The 18,278-nt window shown below is 45.9% G+C and overlaps 1 protein-coding gene across 5 annotated transcripts in view; it reads left to right on the top strand.

The window, feature by feature from the left end:
• Nucleotides 1-18,278, top strand: part of ptprt (protein tyrosine phosphatase receptor type T) — a 540,461-nt gene that overhangs the window by 26,335 nt on the left and 495,848 nt on the right. The window lies entirely within an intron of this gene.

Here is an 18,278-nt window from a genome sequence, read left to right as displayed (position 1 = left end):
AGGGGATCAGGGGGTATGGAGAGAAGGCAGGTACGGGATACTGAGTTGGATGATCAGCCATGATCATATTGAATGGCGGTGCAGGCTCGAAGGGCCGAATGGCCTACTCCTGCACCTAATTTCTATGTTTCTACGTTTCTATAGATCCTCACGTCTTTGGAGTGTGGGAGGAAACCTACATGGGCACGGGGAGAACATGCAAACTTCACAACAGCTTCCCAAATTGGGATTGAATCTGAGTGCCTGGCGCTGCAAGGCAACAACACTACCCGCTGTTTGATAAGTAGAGAGCTGAGTAAGGAATAAGTGGAGTTTAGTTTAGAGATACAGCATGGGCCATTCGGCCCACTGGGTCCACGCTGACCAGCGATCCCTGCACATTAACACTAAGATCTGAGCAACCAAGACCTTATTGAACGTTAGAGCAGGTTTGACCACTCACTGGAACCATTTCTGTTTCTACTTGTTGCGTTCACACAGTATATGTTCATAGTTTGGGCAAAGATCTCATAGTGAAAGTTGTTCACATTATACATTGAGTTTTCTATACTGCAGCTGTGCAGATTATAATTATCGCCTTGCCAGTGTCGTCTGCGAAGGAAGAGAAGCAATAACAATGTCTCATGAGTATTGTGCCAGCAAGTGCAAGTCTCAAGATGGGTCTCGACCTGAAACATCACCCATTCCTTCTCTCCAGAGATGCTGCCTGTCCCGCTAAGTTACTCCAGCATTTTTGTGTCTATCTTCGGGTGTAAACCAGCATCTGCAGTTCCTTCCGACACCCTGATATATTGATTGGTTCCACGCACTGCCAGCCATGCAATATGTTTGTCAAACACTGCACAGAATCCTCACTCTCCACCAAGTAACGTCCAACTTAATGTATACTTGATGTTTCTTCCAACATTCTTACCTGTAGTACTTGAGCCTGATTCAAGTCACCTCTCACTTGGAACATCGAAAGGACCATTTTTCTGTTGTTGTGTATATTTTCTCCTCGCAATGAGCAGATAAGCTAATTGCAAAGATTGTTCACTCTGACATTCTTTGAAGCATTAGCCAGGCTGGTGAGTTGTAGAGCTGTCCCTCTCAGGGATGTGATGCAGAGGCTCTATAAGGCACTGGTCAGGCCGCATTTGGAATACAGTGAGCAATTCTGGGTGTCGTATCTGAGGAAGGATGTGCTGGAGAGGGTCCAGAGGAGGTTTACAAGAATGATCCCAGGAACGAGTGGGTTAATATATGATGAGCGTTTGTCGGCACTGGGCCTGTACTCGCTGGAGTTTAGAAAAATGAGGGGGGATTTCATTGAAAAGTACCGAATAGTGAAAGGCCTGGATAGAGTGGATGTGGAGAAGATGTTTCCATTAGTGGGAGAGTCTAAGACTAAAGGTCACAGCCTCAGATTTAAAGGATGTTCCTTTAGCAAGAAGATGAGGAGGAATTTATTTACTTAGTGAATCTGTGGAATGCTTTGCCACAAAAGGCTGTGGAGGACAAGTCAGTTGATGTTTTTAAGGCAGAGATAGATAGATTCCTGATTAGAATGGGTGTCAGGGGTTATGGGGAGAAGGCAGGAGAATGGGGTTAGGAGGGAGGGATAGATCAGCTAAGATTGATGGGCGGAGTAGACGATGGGCCGAATGGCCTAATTCTGTTCCTCTCACTTATGGCCTTATGACATCCCTCCCCAGTCGCACCTTGCAGCTCTCAGTGGAGTGTGTTGATGGCTCTTTGTGGAGGTTGTAGAGGCAGCGGGTGGCATTGATTCTCATGGAATCCCAACCTCTCCGCACACTGCAGTGCGATTCCCATTAAATAGATTAAAATCAATGTGTGCTTAGCAGTATTGTTGTTTATTTACTGTCAGCTCCTTGTACAGTTCAATGTACATTGGTAGTTTATACACTGTGAGGGTTACAGCCACCAGTCATAGCGTTATCTAACACTCGATGCTGCTGTCCATTCCTGGATGTAGAGGGCCTGTCCCACTTAGGCAATTCTTTAGCCAATTGCCGGCGACTAGGCTGTTGCCACGTGGTCGCCGGGGTGTCGCCTGTATGGTCTCCTCAGTCGCCCAAAGAGTCGTAGCCTGTTTTCTGGTCGCAGCTGGATTTTGAAATGTTCACCATTTTTCGGCGACAGTTGCCGACCGTGGGCTTGTCTTCTCCTGACGTAGATTGTCGCCAGGTGACGTTGGTTGTCACCGGTGCTAACTTCGGTGAATTCCATTGTCGTAGTCGCCGGCAGTCGCCTAAAAAATCGTGTAGTGGGACAGGCCCTTCAGTGTGTCGGCATCAGAAACGTGGCGCACTGCCCAGGTGAGCCTTGCTGCGTGAGGCTACCGGGTTGTATGCTGAACAAAGCATTTCACTGCACTGAGGTACACATGATAATAAAGTATCATTGATCCACTGATCGGTTCAGGCAGTGAGGGAACAGTGAGATATCTGATCCCCACCGCTATGGTGGCACGGTGGCGCAGCGGTAGAGATGCTGCCTCACAGCGCCAGAGACAAGGGTTCCATCCTGACTATGGGTGCTGTCTATGTGGAGTTTGTACGTTCTCCTCGTTAGAACCCTTCGTGGGTCTTCTCCGGATGATCCGGTTTCCTCCCACACTCCAAAGACGTGCAGGTTTCTAAGTTAATTGGCTTTGGTAAAATTGTCCCTAGTGTGTGTAGGAAGGAGCTGCACATGCTGGTTTGCACCGAAGATAGACATCAAATGCTGGAGTGACTCAGCGGGTCAGGCAGCATTTCTGGAGAAAATGAATGGGTCGAGACCCTTCTTCAGATGGTGTTAGTGTGCGGGGATCGCTGGGCAGTGCGGACTCGTTGGGCCAAAGGGCCTGTTTCTGCGTTGTATCTCTAAATTAATCTAAACTAAACATTGGACTGTGGGGACTCGCTTGGACCCAGATGATGTTTCTTGTCATGGGCACGAGTGGACTGATTCCATTCTTTGTTCCACCCTCATCATGGTTCAGGACAGTTGTAGAGTCACATAGTTTGGAAACAGGCCCTTCAGCCCAACTTGCCCACACCGTGACCCATTTCACTAGTCCCACCTGCCTGCGTTTGGCTCGTATCCCTCCGCACCCGTCCTATCCATGTACCAGTCTAAACGTTTCTTAAAGGTTGTAATAGTCACAACAACGCCTCCGGCAGCTCGATCCATGCACCCACCACCCTTTGTGTAGAAATAAACATTACCCCTCAGGTCCCCCTCAGCTAATCCTAAACCTGGTGCAAAGTGCCGGGAGGTCTAAGCTTTGTCACCCTTTCACGGGACGGAGTGGAAGTGACGAGCACAAGGGTCTTGGATCAAAGTCCTTCCCCACACCACACTTCTGGCTTTCAACTGCTCACTGCGAGAATGATCCCAGGAATGTTTTGGTTCACCTATGATGCGCGTTTGTCGGCACTGGGCCTCTACTTGCTGGAGTTTAGAAGGATGAGGGGGAACCTCATTGAAACTTACCGGATAGCGAAAGGCCTGGATAGAGTGGATGTGGAGAGGATGTTTCCACTAGTGGGAGAGCCTAGGACCAGAGGGCACAGCCTCAGAATTAAAGGACGTACTTTTTGTAAGGAGATGAGGAGGAATTTCTTTAGTCAGAGGGTGGTGAATCTGTGGAATTCATTGCCACAGAAGGCTGTGGAGGTCAAGTCAGTGGATATTTTTAAGGCAGAGATAGATAGATTCTTGATTAATATGGGTGTCAGGGGTTATGGGGAGAAGGCAGGAAAATGGAGTTGAGAGGGAGAGATAGACCAGCCATGATTGAATGGCGGAGTAGACTTGATGGGCCGAATGGCCTAGTTCTGTACCTATGCCTTGTGAACTTGTACTGTCAAAGGCATTCCTGACTGTTTTTACGTTTCATATTGTGGGAGTTTTTTACAAACACTGGATTTAAATTTAAATAAGGCAACAATTGCTGGAGTAAAAGACATGGATAGGTCGGTATCCTTCTTCTTGATTTAAATAACTGGAGTAAAAAAAACTAGTTTCTCCAGCTTTTTTGTCTACCTTCGATTTTTCCAGCATCTGCAGTTCTTTCATGAACAGGAGTTAAAAATGAAATGCATTTTTTTAACAATTTTTGAAATCGCATTGGAAGAGACTGAAGAGTCTTTGGTCGCTGGTGTGTGAGTTATTGGTCTGACCCTGGATGGAGATTTGATGGCCTTTAACGCTGCCGTGAGAGGTAAAATGAATTTGAAGGCTGGTCAGTGCATCTTTGCACGGGTATTTCAGACCGAATACTTTATCTTTGACCTGTCAAAAAAGGATACAGACCGTGAAGTGAAGCCCATGGTGATTTATGTGCGGCTTTCAAACCAAGGTCTGTTGGTGCAATGTTCTCTAAATGACAGTGTGAACACATTCTCTTCCTCGCACATGAATCACATTTAATCAGGAACACAATTGCTGTTCCTGTTCTGAGCGATGAAGTAGTTTTCATCATTTAGCCTTGTGTTTTGTGCACTGAGGCAGCTCGGCACAGAACAAAGGCATATGCTGATTTATTCCATCTAGAGCATGAAACTAATAGCGCCACTTTGTATGTTGTCAGATTCTTAACGCTACTTTGTATGCCTGAATAAGTTTGTAAACTTTTTTAATAAAATAATACGAGTTTAAGACAGTAACCTGTTGGTGATGGATCAGGAACAGAGGAGCTACGTTTGTGTTTTGCCACTCTGATATAATCAGCAATCAGCTCTTACATTCACAGTAGCTGAGTGTCACACAAAGCTTCCACCAAGTGAATCCCTGCCAGCCTTTGATCACCTCCAATTATAAATCCCTTGGAGTACCCGACAACCTCACTGGCAACAGCATGGCGATTTCAGTTCATGCTTCGCCCCATTGTAACGATTCAGTTGATCTTGAAGCTCTTATACACCAACACAATGAGACTATATACAATGTTATAGGCAAAAGACAATAGGTGCAATAGTAGGCCATTCGGCCCTTCGAGCCAGCACCGCCATTCAATGGGTTCATGGCTGATCATCCCCAATCAGTACCCCGTTCCTGCCTTCTCCCCATATCCCCTGACTGCTATCTTTAAGAGCCCCATCTAGCTCTCTCTTGAAAGTATCCAGAGTACCTGCCTCCACAGCCCTCTGAGGCAGAGAATTCCACAGATTCTCAACACTCTGTGTGAAAAAGTGTTTCCTCATCTCCATTCTAAATGGCTTACCCCTTATTCTTAAACTGTGGCCCCTGGTTCTGGACTACCCCAACATCGGGAACATGTTTCCTGCCTCTAGCATGTCCAAACCCTTATTAATCTTATATGTTCCAACAAGATCCCCTCTCATCATTCTAAATTTCAGAATATACAAGCACTGCCGCTCCATTCTCTCAGCATATGACGGCATAAAATGCTTGTATATTCTGGAATTTAGAAGGATGAGAGGGTATCTTATTGAAAATCCAGCGACGACCAGAACAAGGTACGACTCTTTGAGCGACTACTCACGACCATACAAGCTTCGCCCCGCGACATGTCGCCAGGGTGTCGCCTGTATGGTCGTGAGTCGTCTCCTCAGTTGCCCAATGAGTCGTAGTGTCTTTCTGGTCACCGCTGGATTTTCAACATGTTGAACATTTTCGGTGACCTGCAACTACCTATGATGGACGTAAGTGGCACAAACCTTTAGGGTGGGCGAGGTGAGTACCGCAGAAGCACGGGCAGATTCATCAGACCAGGCACATTCCATGACAATCCCCCTCGTTAACAACCCTGACTCTGCACTGATCAATCACTAGTTTGTAACACCATTACAAATCACACTGGCTGGTCGTCACAGCACTGACCTTTATGGAAAGAGTTCCTAGTTAAAAGGAAAGCTGATCTTTTTCCAAAATAATTGAAGTGTAGGATTTTATATCGAGCCAAATAAAACTAATCGTCAAATATTTATCAAAAATCTCGACTGCGTTACAGAGCCTGGCATCATCCCATGATCAGGTAAGCCAGTTATTGCATTTTCTTGCTGCCTGCTGAGGTATTCTGGCAGATGTGCAGTTGTATTCCACAGAGGATGGAGGAACAGATTGGTAACAGGATAATCCTGAATGAACCGCAAATCTCTGCTGAATAGAAGGTTACATGTAATTGAATCTTTGTCCCTGATTGCGTATACCGCAAACAGAGTAATGTTTATCGCAGTTTGCAACGTTTGTTGAAATGGCTGACTAAACCTGCAGTAGTCGACCTGGATGTGGTATAGGTGCTGTGACCCCTGCCACTGAATACCACATGGCCGGCACAGTGGCGCAGCGGCACAGCAGTAGAGTTAAGGGCCTGTCCCACTTGGGCGCCATTGGGCGACAGTTGCACGAACATCACCTAGCGGTACGACAGCCGCGCGCCAAGTGCTCCAGAGGGCCCTGCTTCTTTTGGGAGCCATTTGCAATGTCGTCCGTACTCAGTCCGATCTCCGTGGCAAGGATTTTCTCAGTGTAAATCTTTCAAAATTATGCGCGCTTTATACCTGGTGGTGCGGCACTCAAAAGCCGCGCAAATGGCGCGCCAACGGCGTACGGGCAGCGCATGGTTATGGATGTTGACGCACGGTGATGCATAATAAATTAGTGCATAACCATGCGTAACCGTGCGTACCCATGCGTCACCATGCGCTACACGTACGCAGTCAGTACGTCAGCGTGCACCATCAGTACGTCACATCAGTACGTCAGCGTGCACCATCAGTACGTCAGCGTGTGCAAGGGATACATCACGCAGGTGGAACGCAAGGATTTTGAGCATTCCAAAATCCTGGGGCGCCGCACGTTACCACGTGTCACTGCATACGCCACCACGCCTCACCACGCGCCATGTGTGCGTCACGACGAGCCAACCAATCTTTGGGATGTCGCTTAAATGATGCCCAAGTGGGACAGGCCCTTTACTGCCTCACAGCACCACAGACACGGGTTCGATCCTGACTACGGGTGCTGTCTGTACCGAGTTTGTATGATCTCCTTGTGACCTGCGTGGGTTTTCCCTGGGTGCACCAGTTTCCTCCCACACTCCAAAGACGTGCAGGTTTGCAGGTTAATTGGCTCGGTATAGTTGTAAATTGGCCCTAGTAGGTGTAGGATAGCGTTAGTGTGCGGGGATCACTGGTCGTCGCGGACTGGGTGGGCAGAAAACGACCAGCGAACCCCACACATTAACGTTATCCTACACGCATTAGGGACAATTAGGTTAACCGAAGATCTCAGGGAAAACCCACGCAGGTCCTGGGGAGAACGTACAAACTCTGTACAGTAGCACCGTAGTCGGGATCGAACCCAGGTCTTCGGCTTTGCATTCGCTGTAAGGCAGCAACTCTACCACTGCGCCACCATGACACAAAATGCTTGAGTAACTCAGTGGGACAGGCAGCATCTCTGGCAGCAACCCCCCCACCCCCCCCCCCCCCCCCCCCCCCACCCCCTTCTCTCCGGAGATGCTGCCTGTCCCGCTGGAGAACATGGATAAAAGAGACCAATTATGAGCTAATCCTAATTATAGTTGAGAAAGTGGAGGCCTGGTGTGTTGTGTAGTGAACAGCAAGCTCGGAATAATGTAAGATGTTAGAACATAGTGTTCTGCAATGATTCTGATGCAACAGAACTCATGTTTGTTGGCCGGTGATTGTGTTATTGGCACCAATCACTTCCCTCGTTCTCTCTCTCTCTCACACACCTGTCCACAGCCAAAATTACTGGGAACGACATTTTCAAAAACCAAGGCGTTTATCAAAGAAGTTTACTACCCTGACATTTTTTCCTATCTTTGGTTTCAAGATTTAACTAGAGCACTTACTACCAGAGGTAAACAAAAATGCTGGAGATACTCAGTGGGTGAGGCAGCATCTATGGAGCGAAGGAATAGGTGACATTTTGGGTTGAGACTGCCTGACCCACTGAGTTACTCCAGCACTCTGTGAAACGTCACCTATCCACGTTCTCCACAGATGCTGCCTGACCCGCTGAGTTACTTCAGCACTCTGTGAAACGTCACCTATCCACGTTCTCCACAGATGCTGCCTGACCCGCTGAGTTACTCCAGCTTTTTGTGTCTATGTTGGGTTTAAACCAGCATCTGCACATTAATTCTGCAGTTCCTTCCTCCACATCCTATCCATTGACACTTCATTAACGGTCTGAAGAAGGGCCGCGACCTGCAACGTCGCCTATCCATTCTCTCCACAGATATTATCCTGACCCGCTGAGTTCCTCCAGCATTTTGTGTTTTTACCCATTAACATTTGATGGGAATAAAAGGTCAGAGGGGTTAATAGAGGGCAGCGGCACACAGGGAATGGAATGTGTCTAAGTCACTACTTTAGCAAGCGCAGGTAGCAGATGCCTGATGGGTTTCTTCATCTGCTGTCACCCTGAGCTGTGAATGATGACAAGTAATTCTAATCACTGTATCTACAAGGTGTGTAACTACTGTGACAGGAGCACCCTCTTACTGCCACTGAAGTCATTCTGGAACATTTGGATCTTGCTTCAATGCTGTCATTTCCTATTTTTAAACCCGCAGACTCTACGCTTATTTTTAGTTGGCACTTTCTTCAATATGTAGACTTTCTTAAAAAGTATATTAAATAATGAGAAGCCAAGGTAGGGTGGGCAGTCAGAACCTTTTTTCCTCCAGAGTGGAGATGTCAAAGACTAGACGGCATGGTTTTAAGGTGAGAGGGGCAAAGTTTAAAGGAGATGTGCGGGGCAAGTTCTTCACACAGAGGGTGGTGGGTGCCTGGAACGCGCTGCCAGGGGTGGTGGTGGAGGCAGATACGATAGTGGTGTTTGTGAGGCTTTTAGAAAGGCACATGGATATGCAGGGAATGGAGGGATATGGATCACGTGCAGGCTGAGAGGACTTGTTTAAATTGGCATCATGTACAGCACAGATATTATGGGACGAACGGCCTTGCTCCTGTTCTTTCCTTCATGTCCGTGATGCTTCACTGAGGTGCAGTACATTATTATTACAGGATCCTGCTCCTGAAGTCAGCCACAAAGCAATTCCTTCATTTCTGGGCTCAGGAATCTATCTATCTATCTATCTATCTATCTATCTATCTATCTATCTATCTATCTATCTATCTATCTATCTATCTATCTAAAATCAGTCCGCCGTCCGTCCGGCTGCAGTACGGATCCCTTCCTGCCTTTTGATTCGTTGACGGCTGCTCCTTCCTATCAGCTTCCAACACACTTTGAAACAAAGTTGCAAGACAGGAACACTGAACTTTTCACTGCTGCAGCAGGCAGGGGAGGTGCAATTGAGGGAGGCAGGGGAGTGCTGGAAACTTACATTTGGCAACGGCTTCAATTCCATTGGAGGAGACGGGTGCACGGTGGAATATTGGGTTGGGGGAATCACACCATTGGGGGAGCAGACCCAACGGGTCTGCACTTGGTCTAGTATATATTTAAAACTCTGGCCCCATCCGACTGACTGCCGACCGGCGCCCTTCCTGCCTTTCGATTCGTGCCCGATACTCGCATATGTCCAATCGGAATGGCCGATGCTCGCAGATGTCCAATCGGAACGGATTCATTTGCATGTACGGCTGCTGGCTGCATTTCTTCCTTTGATTCATTGCCACGCCCAATCCAGACGCTCAATCTCCGAGATATTTCCCATTTCGGTAGAGATTTCGCTTTTCTTTCTAAGTATCCGCTCCTCATTTCATTTCGTCGTGTTGAAGTACACGTTTTTAATCAAATCTTTCTCCCCCCCCCCCCACCCCCAAGTATTTCAAAAATAAACAGGCTTCTCCATTTACATGTCAGCTTCCAACACACTTCAAAACAAAGTTGCAAGACAGGAACACTGAACTTTTCACTGCTGCAACAGGCAGGGGAGGTGCCATTGGATTTTTTTTTTAAAAGGCAGGGCAGTGCTGGAATCTTACTTTTGAGAACGGCTTCAGTTCCATTGGAGGAGACGGGTGCATGGTGGAATATTGGGTTGGGGGATCACACCATTGGGGGAGCAGACCCAACGGGTCTGAACTTGGTCTAGTATATATATAAAAGTCTGTGGCTGCCGCCTGCCGTCCGGCTGCCAGCTGCCTTTCTTCCTTTTGATTCGCTGCTCCTTGTTGTCAGCTTCCAACACACTTCGAAACAAAGTTGCAAGACAGGAACACTGAACTTTTCACTGCTGCAGCAGGCAGGGGAGGTGCAATTGAGGGAAGCAGGGGAGTGCTGGAAACTTACATTTGGCAACGGCTTCAGTTCCATTGGAGGAGACGGGTGCATGGTGGAATATTGGGTTGGGGGAATCACACCATTGGGGGAGCAGACCCAACGGGTCTGCACTTGGTCTAGTTACATATTAAAACTGTGTGGCTGCCGTCCGGCGTCCGGCTGCCTTTCTGCCTTTTGAATCGTTCTATCGTGTGATGTCACAATGCCCAATACACTCCTTCCTATCAGCTTCCAACACACTTCAAAACAAAGTTGCAAGACAGGAACACTCTGAACTGTTCACCTCAATGGGATATCACAGCAAGTGCTTCAACAGGAGGGGGAGGGCCAATTGGTATTGCAATTGGAACTGCTGCAGCAGCCAGGGGAGGTGCAATTGGAATTTTTTTTCAATCCACTGCTGAGGGAGGCAGGGAAGTGCTGGAATCTTACATTTGGGAACGGGTTCAGTTCCGTTGGAGGAGACGGGTGCATGGTGGAATATTGGGTTGGGGGATCACACCATTGGGGGAGCAGACCCAACGGGTCTGCACTTGGTCTAGTATTCAATAAAGATGTAGCGATGTATTTGAATTTGACTTCAGTCTGTCGAACCAGCATTGGTCACAGTTCTGTCCGGATATAGGATGCCTTCACGTCTCAGTGTGGGCTTGTAGTCAGGGCTTGTTGGCAGACAGCTGATGCGTGGGTACACTCCTCACATGGCGCTGAGTGCAAGGTTTAATTGACGCAAATAAAGTGGAAAAATGGAGAAAGTTTCCAAAATGCCCTGGAAATAAAAAGCTCAGTTGGTAGCCGAGTCATAAAGTCATGTTCAAAATAGACACAGCTGAAGGAACGGCATGGTAACGCAACGGTAGAGTTGTTGCCTCACAGCACTTGCAGCGCCGGAGACCTGGGTTCGATCCTGACTACGGGTGTTGTCTGTATGGAATTTGTACCTTCTCCCCGTCACCTTCGTGGGTTTTCTCCGAGATCTTCGGTTTCTTCTCACACTGCAAAGACGTGCAGGTTTGTCGGTTAATTGGCTTGGTATAAATGTAAATTGTCCCTAGTGTGTGTAGGATAGTGTTAGTGTGCGGGGATCGCTGGTCGGCGCGGACTCGGTGGGCCGAAAGGCCTGTTTCTGCGCTGGATCTCTAAACAAAACTCACTGGGTTAAGCAGCATCTGTGGAGGCAGAGGGCTATGCCAGAGTTCTTCCAGCAGCTTTCATTTCAGTACCTGCAGTCTCTTGTTTTTCCAAGTCTTAGTCAGAACTTGGGAATGGTCTTGGATAGTCCGGCGCAGAGATCCCAACATTGTCACCATCGTGTTACAAAGGTGGAAATCATTTCCACTGTCGGAAGGGAGAGTGGACGCTGGCGCTGTTTAGCTGCCGCTGCTCTCTCTTCACATTGTGTTTTTGATTTTTTTGTCTTTGGATCAAATTCTGTCTTTAATTTGTGTATTGGTGATGTCTTTATTATTTATTTTACTCCGATTATATGTTTTTTATTCTTGTTAAATTCTGTAAGGTGTTCTTGAGACTTTTGAAAGGCGCCCACAAATAAAATGTATTATTATTATTATTATCATGCTACGCATCTGAACAAATCTGCAGCCTGTTTGGGCGGGAAAGTAATCTTCATCTAAGCACCCTAACGATTATGCAAATTACTTAGGCCCAGCTCTGATGATGGTTCTAAAAACCATGAACGTAAAATAGTCGAAGATAGACACAGAGTGCTGGAGTAACTCAGCAGGTCAGGCAGCATCTGTGGAGAACATGGATAAGTGACGTTTCACAGAGTGCTGGAGTAACTCAGCAGGTCAGGCAGCATCTTTGGAGAACATGGATAGGTGACGTTTCACAGAGTGCTTGAGTAACTCCGCAGGTCAGGCAGCATCTGTGGAGAACATGGATAGGTGACGTTTCACAAAGTGCTGGAGTAACTCAGCGGGTCAGGCAGCATCTGTGGAGAACATGGATAGGTGACGTTTCACAGAGTGCTGGAGTAACTCAGCGGGTCAGGCAGCACCTGTGGAGAACATGGATAGGTGACGTTTCACAGAGTGCTGGAGTAACTCAGTGGATCAGGCAGCATCTGTGGAGAACATGGATAGGTGACGTTTCACAGAGTGCTGGAGTAACTCAGTGGATCAGGCAGCATCTGTGGAGTGAGTAGAAAGACAGCATTCCAGTTGGTGAACCCTACTTTGGACGAATCAGGCCCTAAACAGCACATATGTGAATATGGGATTCTGTTCCATTCTGTTTTGTAGTATTTGCATAAAGTCAGTGAGCATTGCCACTTTTCATTTCACTGCACATCTCGTATGTGTATGCGACAAATAAGCCTGACTTGACTTGACTTGAAACATCACCTGTTTAGTTCCTCCCCCCCGCGGATGCCGCCTGACCCGCTGAGTTCCTCCAGCACTTTGTTTCCTGCTCAAGATTCTGGCGTCTGCAGTTCCTTGTGTTCCAGGTAAGTAGGATTATAGTATGTGCCTGGGACGATGCTGGAGGGGATGTGGGCTGCTGAGAAATACAGAAAATACATGAATAGACATTATTGCTGCAGCAATAATTTACATTGATGACAAAGACAGTCTCAGACACTCAATGGAGAATTGATGCTTGTCCCATAGGGAGAATGCAATGCCATTCACAATGCTGATGCTGGATATTGAGGGACATTATGTACTCGCACTACAATGGAGCTGGCAATGCGAAGGGAGATTGAAAAGAGCTCTGTAAATAATGAAGGGTGTTGAGAGCATGAAGAGAGAAGATTTTTCTCGAGGAAGGGAGTGACAGAGAGCGATCAAGTAAAAATTGCCTTATACAGAATAAGCAAAGTCCCTTTGTAAGGAGTTCATGGGGAATGAATTGCTTCACCACAGGGAGACAGACGTGCAGGCAACAAGTAACGCAGCTTCTAGAGGAATATTAGAAAAATATTCAAAATCAAAGGCGTTGCAATGAAATGGCACTCATGCAGCAAATCCTTGCACGAGCAAGCTGGGCCAAATGTCTGCCTTTAGTAGCGTTAGCCTCTATGAATCTAACCTGTCCGTGAGGTAATGTCACATAGAATTCCACTTCTGGGGAATGTTAGCAATTCTATCATTTATCTCATTGTTCACGTTCATTGGTGTTTGCAATTTCGTACGCCCAGGGAACCCCCATCATCCTTGATCTTTCATCTGTATCTCCTTTCTCACCTCATTCTCAGTGTACATGTGGGGGATAGATAGGACAAATGCACACTCATTTACCCAGGGTAAGGGAGTCAAGGGTGGCACGGTGATAGCGGTAGAGTTGCTGCCATACAGCACTTGCAGCACCAGGGACCCGGGTTCAATCCTGACTACAGGTGCTGTCTGTACGGAGTTTGTACGTTCTCCCCGTGACCTGCATGTGTTTTCGCTGAGATCTTTGGTTACCACCCACACTACAAAGGTGTGCAGGTCTGGAGATTAATTGGCTCAGTATAAATATAAATTGTCCCTAGTGTGTGTAGGATAGTGTTAAGGGCCTGTCCCACTTGGGCGTCACGCAGGTGGCACTGCCTATGCCACCATGCGCCATGCGCACGTAATGCACACATCACATGCACGTCATGACGCTCGCGTTGTGCGTCGTGACGCATAAATGATGTCGCGTAAATGATGCACAAATGACGCCTAAGTGGGACAGGCCCTTTAGTGTGCGGGGATTACTGGTCAGTGCAGACTCGGTGGGCCGAAGGGCCTGTTTCCGCGCTGTATCCCTAAACTAAAACTAAGAACCTGAGGACATAGATGAAAGGTGAGAGGGCAATAGGAACCCTAGAGACAGCTTTTTCCCTTGGTGTAAGGAACGAGCTGTCAGAGGAGGTAGTTGAAGCAGACACTACAACAGCATTTAAAAGACACTTGGACAGGTACATGGGTAGGACAAGTTTAGAGGGAATTCTAATGAATGAAGGAATGCATTCCAAACAAAACTAAAATAAAAAACTTTATAAAACCTTCCAAATGGCACGGTGGCGCAGCGGTAGAGTTGCTGCCTCACAGCGCCAGAGACCCGGGTTCGATCCTGACCACGGGCGTTGTCCTCGTTCTCCCCGTGACCTGCGTGGGTTTTCTCCGGGTGCTCCGGTTTCCTCCCACACGCCAAAGACGTGCAGGTTTGCGGGATAATTTACTTCTGTACAATTGTCCCTTGTGCGTTAGGCGCAACTAATGCACGGGGTGATCACTGGTCGCTGCGGACTTAAGCTAAAAATAAAATAAAACTCAAACTAATATCAATGACTGGATGCAAATCAAAACAGATTTGCAAAACAAAAGCCCAATACGATCCAAATCTGTACTGAAATAAAAGTTTTAAAAATGTGATGAAAAATGCACTATCTGTGTGTTAATTTGCATAAATGTGATTATTTTGATGGATTGTGAAATATTTCAGTTTGACTTTGGGTCAATTATTAAACCTGCGAAGTTATTCATTTGGATAAATCCCTTTGAGCAGTTCTTTTGAAACTGGCCGCATCACCTTATGTGTTTTATGAAAGTTCACTTCTATTAATCACGCGGTGCTCGGTACTCACCTCCCTCTATCCCCACGGGTCCTCATTAAAAGCAGAATAGTAATCGCGCCCTGCTAAACTATGACCAAAACGTCCTTCCATTTCCCTTTTAATCCATTGTAATTATTTCAAGGACGGAATTTAATGAGTTTACAGTTTTGAATAAAATTGTGAGAAATTTGTGTCAATTAAAAGCCGGGGAACATTTATTTATTTAAAAACTGTTTTCCAATATAAACTTGGTGATCTGTCTGCTTACTGTGTTTATATTGCAGCCTCTGCAGTGGTGCTCTTATTGTGACCCAACAGTAGATATCTTTCAGATTGGACATGAAGTACTGGAGTAACTCAGCGGGTCAGGCAGCATCTCTAGAGAACATGGAGAGGTGACATTTTGGGTTGAGACCCTTCTTCAGTCCAACTCAATATCTCTCTACTAACACTCTTCTCTACCTGGTGGAACTTGTCCTTCCCCCACCATGAAGATCCTCCAGTTTCTCCTCAAATAGAGACCCTATCCATGTGCCCCACAGATGCTGCCTGACCCCCTGAGTTACTCCAGCTCTCAATGAAACATCACCTATCCATGTTCTACAGAGATGCTGCCTCACCCGCTGAGTTACTCCAGCACTCTGTGAAACGTCACCTATCCATGTTCTCCACAGATGCTGCCTGACCCGATGAGTTACTCCAGCACTCTGTGAAACGTCACCCATCCATGTGTCTCAGGGCGAAAGGAATGAATGGATATGGGGTGAAAGCAGGAACGAGGTACTGATTTTAGATGATCGATGGGCCGAATGGCCTACTCCTGCACCTATTTTTTTTTCTAAAGAACTTTATCTTCATCTCCTTTCTAAAAGAACGTTCTTTAATTCTGAGGCTGTGACCTCTAGTCCTAGACTCTCCCACTAGTGGAAACATCCTCTCCACATCCACTCTATCCAATATTTTCGCTATTCTGTACGTTTCAATGAGGTCCCCCCTCATTCTTCTAAACTCCAGCGAGTACAAACTCAGTGCCCATCATAGTTTAACCTACTAATTCCTGGGATGATTCTTGTAAATGTAGTTCAGTGTAGTGGCAGCCAAGACTCGTATTCTTATCCAGATCTGCCCTAGTCGCTGTAGAGTCCAAAGGTCATGTGTAGGTGCAGACCATGGTGGGAAATGGCACTTTGTCCAAGGTTGGCCAGAAGAGCAAGCACTCAATGCAATCTCCAACCCGCTGACTTCAGCAGTAACGAGCACAAACACTCTCCCAAATTGCAAACATGGCTTTGTATTGTTGCTGCCAAAGGCTTGTTATTGCATCCAATTATCAGGCTGGTTGTTTATCTCACTTTGATGGGAAATGTTTTATTACATAATGTCATTTAACATAATCCCATAAACCCAAAGAGCCAATCATTCTCCTGCTATTACCTTTATAACCAGTCCCTGCTTAATCAAATATATTCAAGCACAGAAGCTGTTGATTTTGATAAAATATTGGCTTTCACGTTGGATGTTTACTTGGTTGTCCATCATTCATGATTTGAAAGTAGCTTTATAGTGCAGTTCTTTTTATTTTATATTTTGTGATTCCTTTTATTCTTATTAATTGCTTTATTTCTCCAACACCATATTTCTGGGTCTGAAGAGGTTCTATCTGCGCCGTCTGAATATAATCCGACTAGAAGGATTCCAACCCAAAACATTACCTATCTCGGTTCTCCAAAGATTATTTTTCTGACCCGCTGAGTTTCGTGTCTTTGTTCCATATTTCTGGGCACATTAATGTTGGGAGATTAATTTTTGCTGCAAGCCATTGTCTTTTATTCGTTTGTGAGTTTTGAGATTTTTATTCCACGTTGCAGGGGTTATAAATCTCTATAGTTCCACAGACACTCTGCAAGATGTTGAAGGACCTGCTGAACTTCCTTGGCACATCTATAAACATGTTGTTTATTGTTTCCATTTACTTTTAAAGAGCTAGGTTCTTTGCACGTTTTAAACATTTAAGGAAGAGTTCTGTGTCTGATAAAACAAATGGTACTGTGCAAGTTGTAAATATGCTGTGTAAGATGCTGTTCGTTGTAAACTTCACTTTTCTGACTCATTCTGTCTTATTTAGTACTACATTCCTTCAGTATCCCCATAATCTCCAAAGTCTTAAGGACCTGTCCCACTTGGCGATTTTTTTTGGCGACTGCTGACATCATATCAGTGTCGCCAAAAGATTTTGCGACACTTGAACAATATGTATGGCTGCAGGGAAACAAAATTTCGTTCAGACCGAAAGGTCTGAATGACAATAAACAAATCTAATCTGAATCTAATCTAGAAGGCTGTGGAGGGCAAGTCAGTGGATATTTTTAAGGCATAGATAGATAGATTCTTGATTAGCACACGTGCCTGAGGTTATGTGAAGGCAGGAGAATGGGGTTAGGAGGGAGAGATAGATCAGCCATGATAAATGGAGTAGACTTGATGGGCAGAATGGCCTAATTCTACTCCTATCACTTATGACCTTATGATGGCATTCCAATTATACTTCCAACATGAAGCTCCTTCAACTTTCAATGTCTACTTTTGACTGATGACACAATGGGTTTCCTTTCCTAACTGGGCTGATATGGTCACCTTATCGAGGCGTACAAGATCACGAGGGGCCATGGATGAGGTGAACACTCACAGTCTTTTTCCCAGTGGTGGAGGATTCTAAAACTAGAGGGCACAGGCTTAAGAGGAGAGGGGAGATATTTAAGAGGGAGTTGAGGGCAATGTTTCATTCAGTACATCTAGAACGGGCTGCCAGGGGATTCAATGATGAATTAGAAAAAACATTTCAATAGATATATGGATCGGAAGTGTTTAGAGGGCAAGAGGCCAAATGCAGGCAAAATGAGACTTACTCACTATGCCAACATAGCCACCATGGACAATGTGGGCTGAATGGCCTGTTATAGTTCTATAACTCAATGTAAAATTACTAAAGTGTGTTTCAATCATCAGTGTATTTCTAATCTCTGTACATTTATACGGTATTTTACACACTGCTAGTTATTTTTATATTTGGTTTGTTTTTATTTCTTTCATTTCCCCTCCCTTGTTGAATGTGCCCAGTAGACGATTGCTGCGTTATTAATGCAGCGGAAATTCTATATCATTTTTCGGTTCCATTGGAATATGCTTATAACGTGTCTTATTTGGATTTTAAATTTGGTTCTGGAGTGAAGTAAAAAGATAAATATTTTTCACCTTGGTCTGAAGATGGGTCTCAACCCAAAACGTCACCCATTCTTTCTCTCCAGAGATGCTGCCTGTCTCACTGAGTTACTCCAGCATTTTATGTCCATCTTCAGTTTAAACCAGCATCTGCAGTTGCTTCCTACACATACACAACCTCAACTCTTGTAGGATGTGAGGGTAGAGAGCTGGCTTTATCCGCTTTGCCTGTTTTGTTTGTTGTTACGAACATGTTGATCCGCTTGCCTCT

The sequence above is a fragment of the Leucoraja erinacea genome, chromosome 21 (assembly GCF_028641065.1).
Source record: "Leucoraja erinacea ecotype New England chromosome 21, Leri_hhj_1, whole genome shotgun sequence".
Taxonomy (NCBI): domain Eukaryota; kingdom Metazoa; phylum Chordata; class Chondrichthyes; order Rajiformes; family Rajidae; genus Leucoraja; species Leucoraja erinaceus.
Note: the sequence above shows the minus strand (reverse complement) of the source record. Positions and strands in the feature narration are given on the sequence as shown.